Here is a 10,879-nt window from a genome sequence, read left to right on the forward strand (position 1 = left end):
GTTTGTAAACTTTGTATAAGAATATTGTTGTTAATAAAATAACTGTTATTTTATAAGCATATACTCAATCCAATAAATTAAGATCCTATGTTATTTTATGTAATTTAAACAAGTATGTAGAGACATTCAAGTGAATAATAACCTAAATGGTCTGTAGTAGATGGATAAGGTTGGGTACCTTATCCTGGTGACACTACGGATATGGCCCGCTTTGTAGGTGTTACAAGTATTGTAAAGTGCTATAAATGATCTGATCCTGATCATTCATGTGGAGACATATGAGCGGGGGTATCCTATACAAAGAGTTTGTATAAGACCAGACCACGCCGTTAATAATAGAGACTTACATTTCACTAGGATGAACATAGGTAACATGACTTGAGTCCTGAATGAGTTGTGAACTCCTACTCATGAAGGCAGTCCTTTGATTTGTATGGTTGAGAGTGGCTAGATCGCCAACTCAATATGCCTACCATTTTGGGGATTCGTTAGATTAGGGAGCTAGGAATACAACTACACAAGACAGAATTCACCCCTTCCCCGATATCAGGGCAAGTAGATAAATTGCTCTCTTAAGGGCTGATTTCAGGGCTTAAACATAGTGGCCACACCCTCTCTTGGCCCAAGAGGAATTTGGTCATAGTTGGACTATGACTTATTATTCATTAGAGGAATCAGTGGTACTTAAGGAGTTAGATGTAACTACAGGGGCAAAACGATAATTTTGGCCCAACTATACTTACGAGTAATTTGTGAATGGTCGTCACACTGTTGATCGGTTATATCCAATGGACACAGAAATTTATCTATAATGCGAATAGTGTATTGTCGGTCTTTAGTGGAATGACCGACAGTTAATGGATGTTGGGTAATTTAATTAAAAAGTTTAAATGAGAATTAATTTTGTCCACTAGGTCCATTAGGTCCATTAGGTCCCCTCTATAGCTCAACAGGGATTTAAATGAAAATTAATTTTGGATTAATTTGAAGTGTTCAAATAAATTGAGAAATTAATGATATATGATATAATTCATTAAATTAATTATATATGCGATATAATTAATATAATGTATTTGATACATTATAATATAAGGCAATATGAGAGGAATTTGAATATAATTCAAATACTAATTATGTAAATGAGATTCATGTAATTAAATTTAGATATAATTCAAATATCAATTATATGGATGAGATTCATATAAGTGAATTTAATATAAATGGGATTTATATTAAATATCATGTATTATTGTGAGAAAATAAAACTATAGATTATGTCGTATTAATATATCAATTTCAACGTCCATGGCATTTATCCACTATTCCCTATCAACATCTTCCATTGTCTTTTTAAAGGTTAATGGATCCTCTAAACCATCATCATGTATGATGTTCTGAGTTTCTGTTAAACTCATATAGCGTTCAGGTTACTGAATAACGCCCCCACTACATCGAGGCATACTCAACTCTTGAGAATGACGTGACAAGGCAACAACAGTTGTTGATGGACCAGCTTAATCAACAAATCTTGTTGATTTTTTTGCAACATCTTTGGTCATTTATTGTAATATTAGTTTACTATGAGGTAGATGATTTTTAACATGATTTTCTTCCAAGAATGTAGCATTTATCAATACAAATACTTTGTCTTCTTTGGGATCATAGACTAGTCCTCCTTCTGTTTCTTTAGGATATCCTACAAAGAGGCTTAACTTCGAATGTGTTTCCAATTTCTTAGTATTCTGTACCAACATGTGTGATGGACAACCCCAGATACGGAAATGACGTAAACTAGTTTTGCGTCCTTTCTATAATTCATGCAGTATTTTTGAAACACTTTTTCAAGGAACAACGTTTAGAATATATACTGCAGTCTGTATTGCATACCCCCAAAAGGATTGAGGTAACTGAGCGTAACTCATCATTGATTGGACCATGTCTAACAAGGTTCGATTTCTCCTTTCTGCAACACCGTTTTGTTGTGGTGTTCCAGGTGCTGTGAGTTGGGATTGAATTCCATGATCTACTAGATAGCCCTGGAATTGTAATCCATATACACACCACCTCGATCAGATCGAAGTGTTTTAATTATTTTACTTAAAAAAATTCATGTCTCGTTCTTAAATTCTTTGAACTTTTCAAGAATTTCGGACTTATGACTTATTAAGTAAATGTAGTCATATCTAGAGTAATCATCAATAAAATGGACAAAATATGATAGCCTCCTTGTACTTTTACATTCATTGAACCATATAGGTATGATTGTCTAAGTTCGAGAGGCTCTTTGGCACGAAGACCTTTTTCAGAAAAAGATATTTTTATCATTTTTTCCCTCAAGACATGATTCACATGGAGGTAAAGAACTATCTTCTAACTGACTTAGATGACCGTTTTTAACCAATCTCTCAATCCTATTGAGATTAATGTGACCAATTCTCAGGTTCCAAAGATAGGCGTTAGGAGAAATTTTTCGTCTTTTATTTTGAGTCTCAGCCGTTTTAAACATCTCTATATTTAGAATGGCCTTTGCTTCAGATGGTTTTCATATGTACAAGTTATCGAGTCTTTCAGAACAAATATGAACATCTATTGAAAAACAAACACTTCATTAGATTCAAAAGATATTTTGTACATATTTTCTAGCAGACAGGAAATGGAGATTAAGTTTCTTTTCATCTTACGTACATAATATACATTTCTAAGTAAGATGAAAGATTCTCCCAAAAATAGCTTGACATCTCCCACTGCATGAGCTGAAATAACTTATCTCGTTCCCACCTTGAAAGTCATTTCTTGTTCAGAAAGTTGTTTCCAAGAACTAGTTTCCTGTAGTAAAGTGTAAACATAATTAGCGGCACCTTAATCTAATATCCCGGTTAGATGAATATTCTCCACTAGACATGTTTCAATTACTAGTAAATCTGATTTACCTTGGTTCGCCTTTTCTGCCTTTTTTCTGCTAAATACTTTGGGCAGTTACGCTTTCAATGCCCATCCTCTTTACAATGGAAACACTTTCATTTGGGAGCCTTGTTTTTGTTTTTGTTTTTCTTTGCAGTGGTTTTCTTATTCCCTTTACCCTTCTTCTTCATTTGTACAGTCTTTTCTTTTGAAGAAGAGGGAACAGACGTCTTTTTATCAGCGGGTTTTGTTCCAGAAGTAGAACCCTTTAGAAACTTTTTAAATCATGAAATAACATTCACTTCACCTTCTTTAAGTTTCATCATAGACTGATACGTCTATAGTTCGTTCAATAGTGTAGTCGAATTGTAAGTAATTTTGTTCATAACAGTGTTGGTTCTAAAAGGTAGATAACTCTTTAGATGAGATTCTAATATCATACTGACTTGACTGACTTCATCTATCATCACCCCATTAGCCTAAGCAATATTAAAATGGACCACTGTATCGAGAACACGTTCTCTAACATTGGTACCATCTTTTATGCGAGTATTATAAACATACTTAATGGCTTCATGTCGAACAAAGGATGATGGTTACCCAAACATCTCTTGGAGTAATGCCATTATCTCATGGGCAGTGGGCATTACTTCATGTTTCTTATTAAGTACATCAGATATACTTACTAAGGTTTGCCTTGGCTTTTTCGTTAGCTCTAACCCACCGATCATAGATGTCCCAAACATTTCGGTTCGCTGTTGTACTAGGATTCGGAGGATATTCCTCCATTAACACAAACCTCAGATCATCTACAACTAATATCGTATTTATGTTGGATTTCTAGTTTGAATATCCTTCTCTGTTAAACTTATCGAAAGCAAACAATTGTATAATTGAATTTGACATTACTGAACAAAAATTTAAACAAATTCTATTAAACTTATGCATCTAAATCCAATTTTAGAAAATAAATAAAGTGTCCATTTTTTCTTTATTTATTTTGCAACGATACTTTAGTGATTTAGAACAGTTGCTACCGTGGGCGTCAAAAAATTATTTCACTGAAGCAAGACAATCTTGACAACATTTCTATATCAGAATAACTCATATTCCTATAGTTCATTTGGTTACCATTTTCAGTCAAGTTCTTTACTAACAGTTAGTAATTCTTGTAAGTGTGACCCGCCATTTTTAGATCCTATAGAACGATATGAATATGCCCCTGAGATGGAAGACAATATCCAACATGGAACTATAAGACCGTATTTATTTCTGAAGCCTGGGTTGTTCCGAATCCTATGTTACAACCCTTCGTGGGGATCGTCATGGTTAAAGACTAGCTAGTGCCGCCTAAAAATGACAGCAGGTGCAACATAGGAATCTCACGGTTCAAACTAATAGAGGAGACATAGGAATCTCACGGTCCCCCATCCACCTTGTTATTGACCAATGCAAACACTTTCTGTATGGAGTAATCACGGTAAAAGCGACATGAAGTCAAGCATGGATCTCACGGTGTGAACTCTTGAGGACGTGAGAGCTAATAACTTTATATCGAATATATAGTTAATCTCCCACTAAAGAGTTCTAAATGTTTGGGTATTCATTTACTTAGGTTTTATTACGGCTAATTTAAAAGAACCTAAGTCTATGTGATTATATCCAAGTATAATGTTTATATTTGGATATTAACCTATGATGTCTATGTATTTAAACTAGTTTTAAACCTCGCACTACTCATGCAAGCTCAAAAAATCAGTTAACAACGCTCAATATTTTAGTCATATTCCCCAGGTAAGAGGTGTTACGTAAACTGTCAACTCAAGTACCCCCAGCTTAGATAGGTTTATGAACCGATTTGAGTTTGTAACCAAATTTTATAAGGTAACAATCTATTTTAATAGTTAAAACTAGTTGTCAACATAAGTGAGCATGCTGTGTATCTTTGTTATAGATTTTAAAGTCTAATTTTATTATATAACAAACTTATAAAATAAACATGCTTTAAACTAACCATAACATGCTTCAAAGGCATAAATTAACATAACAGTTACATCAATTTTTAACAAAACCTAAAGCATGCATACTATATATTATAACTAATTTATAACATACAATAATGCATGTAACATGTTTAACTATAGTGGGATTTTAAATAAAAAATGGCATACTTTATGCACAAACATTTTTAATTAAAAAAAATAATACACATTATATGCATAGAATAATAAATAACACTAATATAGTTTAACTTTGGCATTTTAAAAAAAACAAATAAGCTAAATTATTACAAAAATGGCTCAAAAACAACTTTAATTTGATGAAAAACCGTTTGAACCGACCCAAATGGCTTGAACTGGAGCACCAAGGCACCAAAGGAAGTTGAACCGAACTGATTAGGAAGAAAACCGGTTTCTTCAACCCATGAGCCAGCCAGGCAGCGCGCGAAGCAAAAACCACTGGGATGAACAGCGTCATAACGTTGCATCCTAGCGTTGCAATGCTGTTCATCAGTGAGCCCGTGGTGTTGCAACGCTCGATGAACAACGTGCTTCCAGCCAGAAGGCTCAGCTCCAGTTTTCTAGTCGAACATGCTTGCTTCAATCTTCAAATTATGGCTTAATGTAGACTCTAATGACTCCAAATAAATTATAGACTCTAGAGCACACATATAAGCTCATTAATCAAGAGTCAATTACAAATTTAAATTGAAAATCAAAGAGAATTCTAATGCCAAAATTGAATTTAAACCATATCAGTCACATACTCAAACATGCTTAGAAATTCACCCATTAAACTCAAATTAACGATAATGAGTACTTAAATCATTCTCTGATACCAATTGTAGGAGTAATATAACACGCAGTTAAACAAATCAAAATCAATAAGCACTCTAACTACTCTTAATTTGAGTTTAAACCATGTTATTTAAGTAATATTCATAGAGGGTTTGAAGCAAACATTAACCTTAAAGACTAATCCATGAATTCAGCTGCAATACTCCAAGATTGAGCTTGAAACTTCAACAAGACCACCACCAAGTTCTTCTATACAAAGTTCAAGAAGGAATATGTGGTGGAAACACTCAAATCTAGCTGAATTGGAGAAGGATATTGATGAGTTTGTGAGGGTTTTTATTTTTGCAACACTTCAAATAATTTTCCAGAAATTCTATTCCATTTCTCTGCATGAAGAATGTATATATACACTGAAATCATGCAAGATAGTAGGGTTGTATGAATGGCACCATCTACTTGGTGATAATTGCAAAAAACAAATGGAATTTTGTGAAATTCCACTATAGTGTAGTTAGTGGATTTTTCTTATATTGGAAAAATCCACTAACTTAAAACCATATTTTTTTTAAAAAAAATTGAAAATTAATTTTATAAAATTAATTCAAAATAATTAATTTAAATAAAACTAACTTTGATTTTAATTAAACCTTTTAATTAAAAAAAATATTAATTTAATATCTTAATATTAAATTAATAAAACACCAGTTCTACCAAAATGATTCAATTTCATATTTAAATCATAATTAAAATATTAATTGATTCTTCAATTTTGTTTAATTTTAACTAAATTAAACGTTTTAATTGTATCAAATACAATCAATTGAAAACCCTAAAAATTAAATTTGAATATTTCAAATTCATAACCCTAATTCCAAAAATTCATACAATTAATACTCAATTTGTTATTCTAATTTATGAGCTAGTAGAGGGACCTAATGGACCTACAGATCATGAGCTCCAATGATTTGTAAGTAATCAGTTAAACTCTTTAAATCGAATTAATTACTATTCTTAACTATCAAGACACACCACTATAGCTCGATAGTTGCACTTTTCTCACTGTAGATATATTTTTGTCCATTTCGATCATAATCAGTAAGTCTATCCTTCACAGGTTGTTCGTATTTACAACTGGGTCAAAATTACTGTTTTACCCCTATAAATATATCTTGCACCTAAATCTCCCACTGACCCTCTATTGAATAATTGATTTATAATACCTTTTATAAATCATATCCCTCTCTACCAAGAGAAGGCGGGGTCCCGTTGTTCAAGACTAGGCATCAGCACTTAAGAGAACAACCTATCTACTGACCCTAAGTTGGCTAAGAGTGAATTCCATCTTGCATAACTATGTCTCCAACTATCTATCCGGTTTTTATCCCTAAAATGGGAGGGTTATTGAGCAATGTTGTTAGACTATTCTCACCTATACAGATCAAAGGATAGTCATGTAATAAACAGGAGTTCATAGTTAGCTAAGGATTAAGATCGAGTTACCCTAGGTCATTTAGGTTGAAATAGTCAGTTTTAACAGTAAACGGTTGTTATAAAGAAAAGTGACTATTTCAAGGTCCAGTCTTATGCAAAATCATTGCATAGGATGCCTCCACTCACATGTATCTACATGAATGATTAGCGAATCACATCATTTGTATCAGTTATACAAAATGGGTCGCATCCAATAGTGTTACCAGGATGAGATACCCAACTGCATCCATATATTTATAGACCATTTAAGCTATATACTATAACTTGATCATGTTGATGTCACTACATAACGTTAAAGTATTCATACTATAGTCATTGATATGTTTATTTGATTTTCATAATAGAATACAATATCAATAATTTTATCGAATAAGATCCTCAATAATATTTTATTGATAAATAGAATGTTTAACACAAAATTTACGAACTGTGAGTTCTAGGATATTTTCAACAGGTATATGTCTAACATTTCTTAGCAACTTCACTGATCATCTTCAAGTTTGAGTGAGAAAGACCCAATGTCGATGACAGGACAAGCATTGTAAGCCCATGTAGACTAAACCTCTATTCACTTCCTTATAGGTGTTGAACCACTCCTTGTTACGTGTCATGTGAAAAGAACACCCTGAATCCAATACCCAATCAAGATTTTTTTTTTGTTGGATTCTCAAGATCTGCAGCTTCATTAGAGGTTGTTAGAGAATTTGAGTAGAATAGTGAATCTTCTCCTATAGATATTTCAGGTGTCTGATTTTTTTGCTCATGATTTTTTTGCTCATGACTTTTCTACTCATTCTTCCACTTAAGAGTTCGACAATCTTTGATTAAATGCCCCTCCTTATTACAATATTTGTATCTAATCTTAGATTTATCCTTATTCTCTTCTGAAGATTGTTGTTTTCCTTTATTCTTTCATTGTTTTTTATTCTTTCCCTTCACAAAAAGACATTTTACATTCGGTGGTTCTTGCTTGCTATTTTGTAGTTAATTTCTCTTATATTTAGTGCAGAAATGATAGCATATATTGATATAGATACCCTTCCATATTTTATGCATTTTTTTTAGTTCTTTGTATGCTTTCGGTAGGGAATTTAGCGAAAAAAAAAAAAGCTTCATTATCAACACCAATAGTTTCTCCTAGATTTTTAAATTTAGTAGTTATTTTTCTACAATAATCAAAATTTTCAGTCAATGTCTTTGAAGACTTCATCTTATATGTGAATTTTTTTTCCTCAATAACATCTTGTTGGTAGATCAGTTGTTACATATAGTTCATTTAGCTTATTCTATATTTTGAATGCAGTATCTTGATCTATAACCTATTTAAGTACACTGCCACTGAGATTTAACACAAAAGAACCATATTCTGTTAGCTCCATGGTTTCTTTTTCATCTTATGTTAAGTCTCTTGATAGTTTGGAAGGGTGTTCAATTTCTTTGCTGACCAAGGATTGCTTTCACCTTAGTTTTCCATAGGCTAGACTCTCCCTTGCCATCGAACATCTCTATTTGGTGCCTTGCAAATGCCATTGACTTGTGTTAACTCTCCAAGATTTACTTTCAATCAAGTTCTTGAAGTTCTTTAATTCTTCCTGCAGGCTCTAATACCATTTTGTTGGGCTTTAAGAAATAAATTTAGGCCTAAGATTGGATCTGGTCCAATTACGGTGAAGTGTTGTAGATGACATATGTGGTTTTAATGAGGCCACGTTGCAAATAGAGAACCAAATAAGGAATCGTTGGTCTTCTTTCTACTCAAATGAACAAAAATGATCTAAAAAGATGGTTTGAAAGAAAATTACCTTCAATGGCAAGTAACGAAGAAGTGAAAGAAGCATGCAAAACAGTAGGAGAGAGAGGAGGAAGAAAGAAATACACAGATTTATAGTCTTGGAGAAATCTTGTAGTACAGATAAGTCTCTCACACTCTTAGAATGAAAACTCTCTTTATTCTTCATCCTTTATATAGATATGATGTTACATATATTAGAAAGTAAAATTTTAAGAGTAGAATGTAAATGTTGATTTCACCAAAGTAGTTACAAAATTCTACACTTTGCATGCAACTTAATACATGAATTACAAATTTCAAAAAGCTCTTCTAGCTAAACTTAAAAGAAGCACAAATGCCAAAATTGATTCATCATAATCTGATGGAAAAAACTTGAAGGCAAGGCTTAGATAGCCTCTCTTTGAAGTCTAATGCCACATCATTCATCATATCAAAATGATGAAAATACTCCTAGATAATTTGTCATAAGAAGGATAAAATAGGGAAAAAAAACTAAAGCCACATCAAAATTATTACATAAAATATAAATAATAATTTGATGCCCTACACGATTCATATTAGAGACCTTGATCTTTGGTTTTTAAGTTTATTTTTTAAATTAAGCTTATAAACACTAATTTTACTCATAGGTTTCTATGTTTTTTTAACCTAATTTCTAAACACTAATTTTACTCATAGATTTCTATGTTTTTTAACCTAATTTCTAAACACTAATTTTACTCATAGGTTTCTATGTTTTTTAACCTAATTTCTAAACACTAATCGAGATCATGATGAATAGGGGAAGTTGTTCACAGTAAAATCAAAAGTGATGTTTTTATTTTCATTCTCACGTTCTAAGAAATTCACACTGTAAGGTTCATGAGATATTTCGTGTCACCTTGGGAATGACCTTCATTCGGAAAGTGTTTGTGTGAACAAATATCAAGGTGAATGAAGGGAAGTTGTTCAATGTAAAATCAAGTATATAATATATTGATTTCAACTCTCACATCCTTAGAAAGTTCACACCGTGAGATTTATATAACACATCGTGTCACCTTGGGAGTGACCTCCATTCGGAAAGTGTTTGTATGGGTCAAGATCAAGGTGAATGGGGGAATTAGTTCATCGTAAGTGGGTGAAGGATATGTGTCAACATGTCCAGCGGTCTCTTCCATTGGTTTGGACCGTGAGATTCCTATGTTATGCCTGCTTGTCGTCTTTAATTCGGCCTTGCTAGTCGTTTAACGACGACTATCCCCTCGGAGGGCGGAATAACTGAAACTCCAGAAATGGATAGGATTTTTTACGTTGTTTTCCAACCATGACTTTCCAATTCGATAACATCATTGGGGCCGACCTCTGAGGTCTTAAAATAGAGGGTTACACTTACAGAACTACTAAAGTGTTAGTAAGTTCTGACAAAATATGGTAGCTAAATGATTATCAGAATATGAGTTATTCTGGAGATAGTATTTAGTCAAGAATTTCTTGCTTTAGTGAAGGAGTATTTGACTGCCCATCGGTAGCACTTATTCGAACTCACTATAGTATCGTTGCAAAAATAATGAAATTTTAGGTATATTATTACTTTGGTTTAAAAGCAATTCACTAATAAAGAAATCAAACTTAAATACAATATTGGTGACAGATGATTTGAGGTTCATTTTGACATAAGAGTGTCCTTCCGTTCCTAACTTAAATGCAAACCGAACTATTCAGGATGCATATGACAAATGGACAAAAGCAAACGAGAAAGCCTGTGTCTATATTCTGGCCAGGATATCTGATGTCTTGGCTAAGAAACATGAAAGCATGAGTAATGCCATAGAGATTATGGAATCTTTGCGTGGGATGTTTGGACAATCGTTCTTCTCCCTGAGGCATGATGCTATCAAATACGTTTACAATTGTC

This window comes from Benincasa hispida, chromosome 4 (assembly GCF_009727055.1).
Source record: "Benincasa hispida cultivar B227 chromosome 4, ASM972705v1, whole genome shotgun sequence".
NCBI classification, from domain to species: Eukaryota; Viridiplantae; Streptophyta; class Magnoliopsida; order Cucurbitales; family Cucurbitaceae; genus Benincasa; species Benincasa hispida.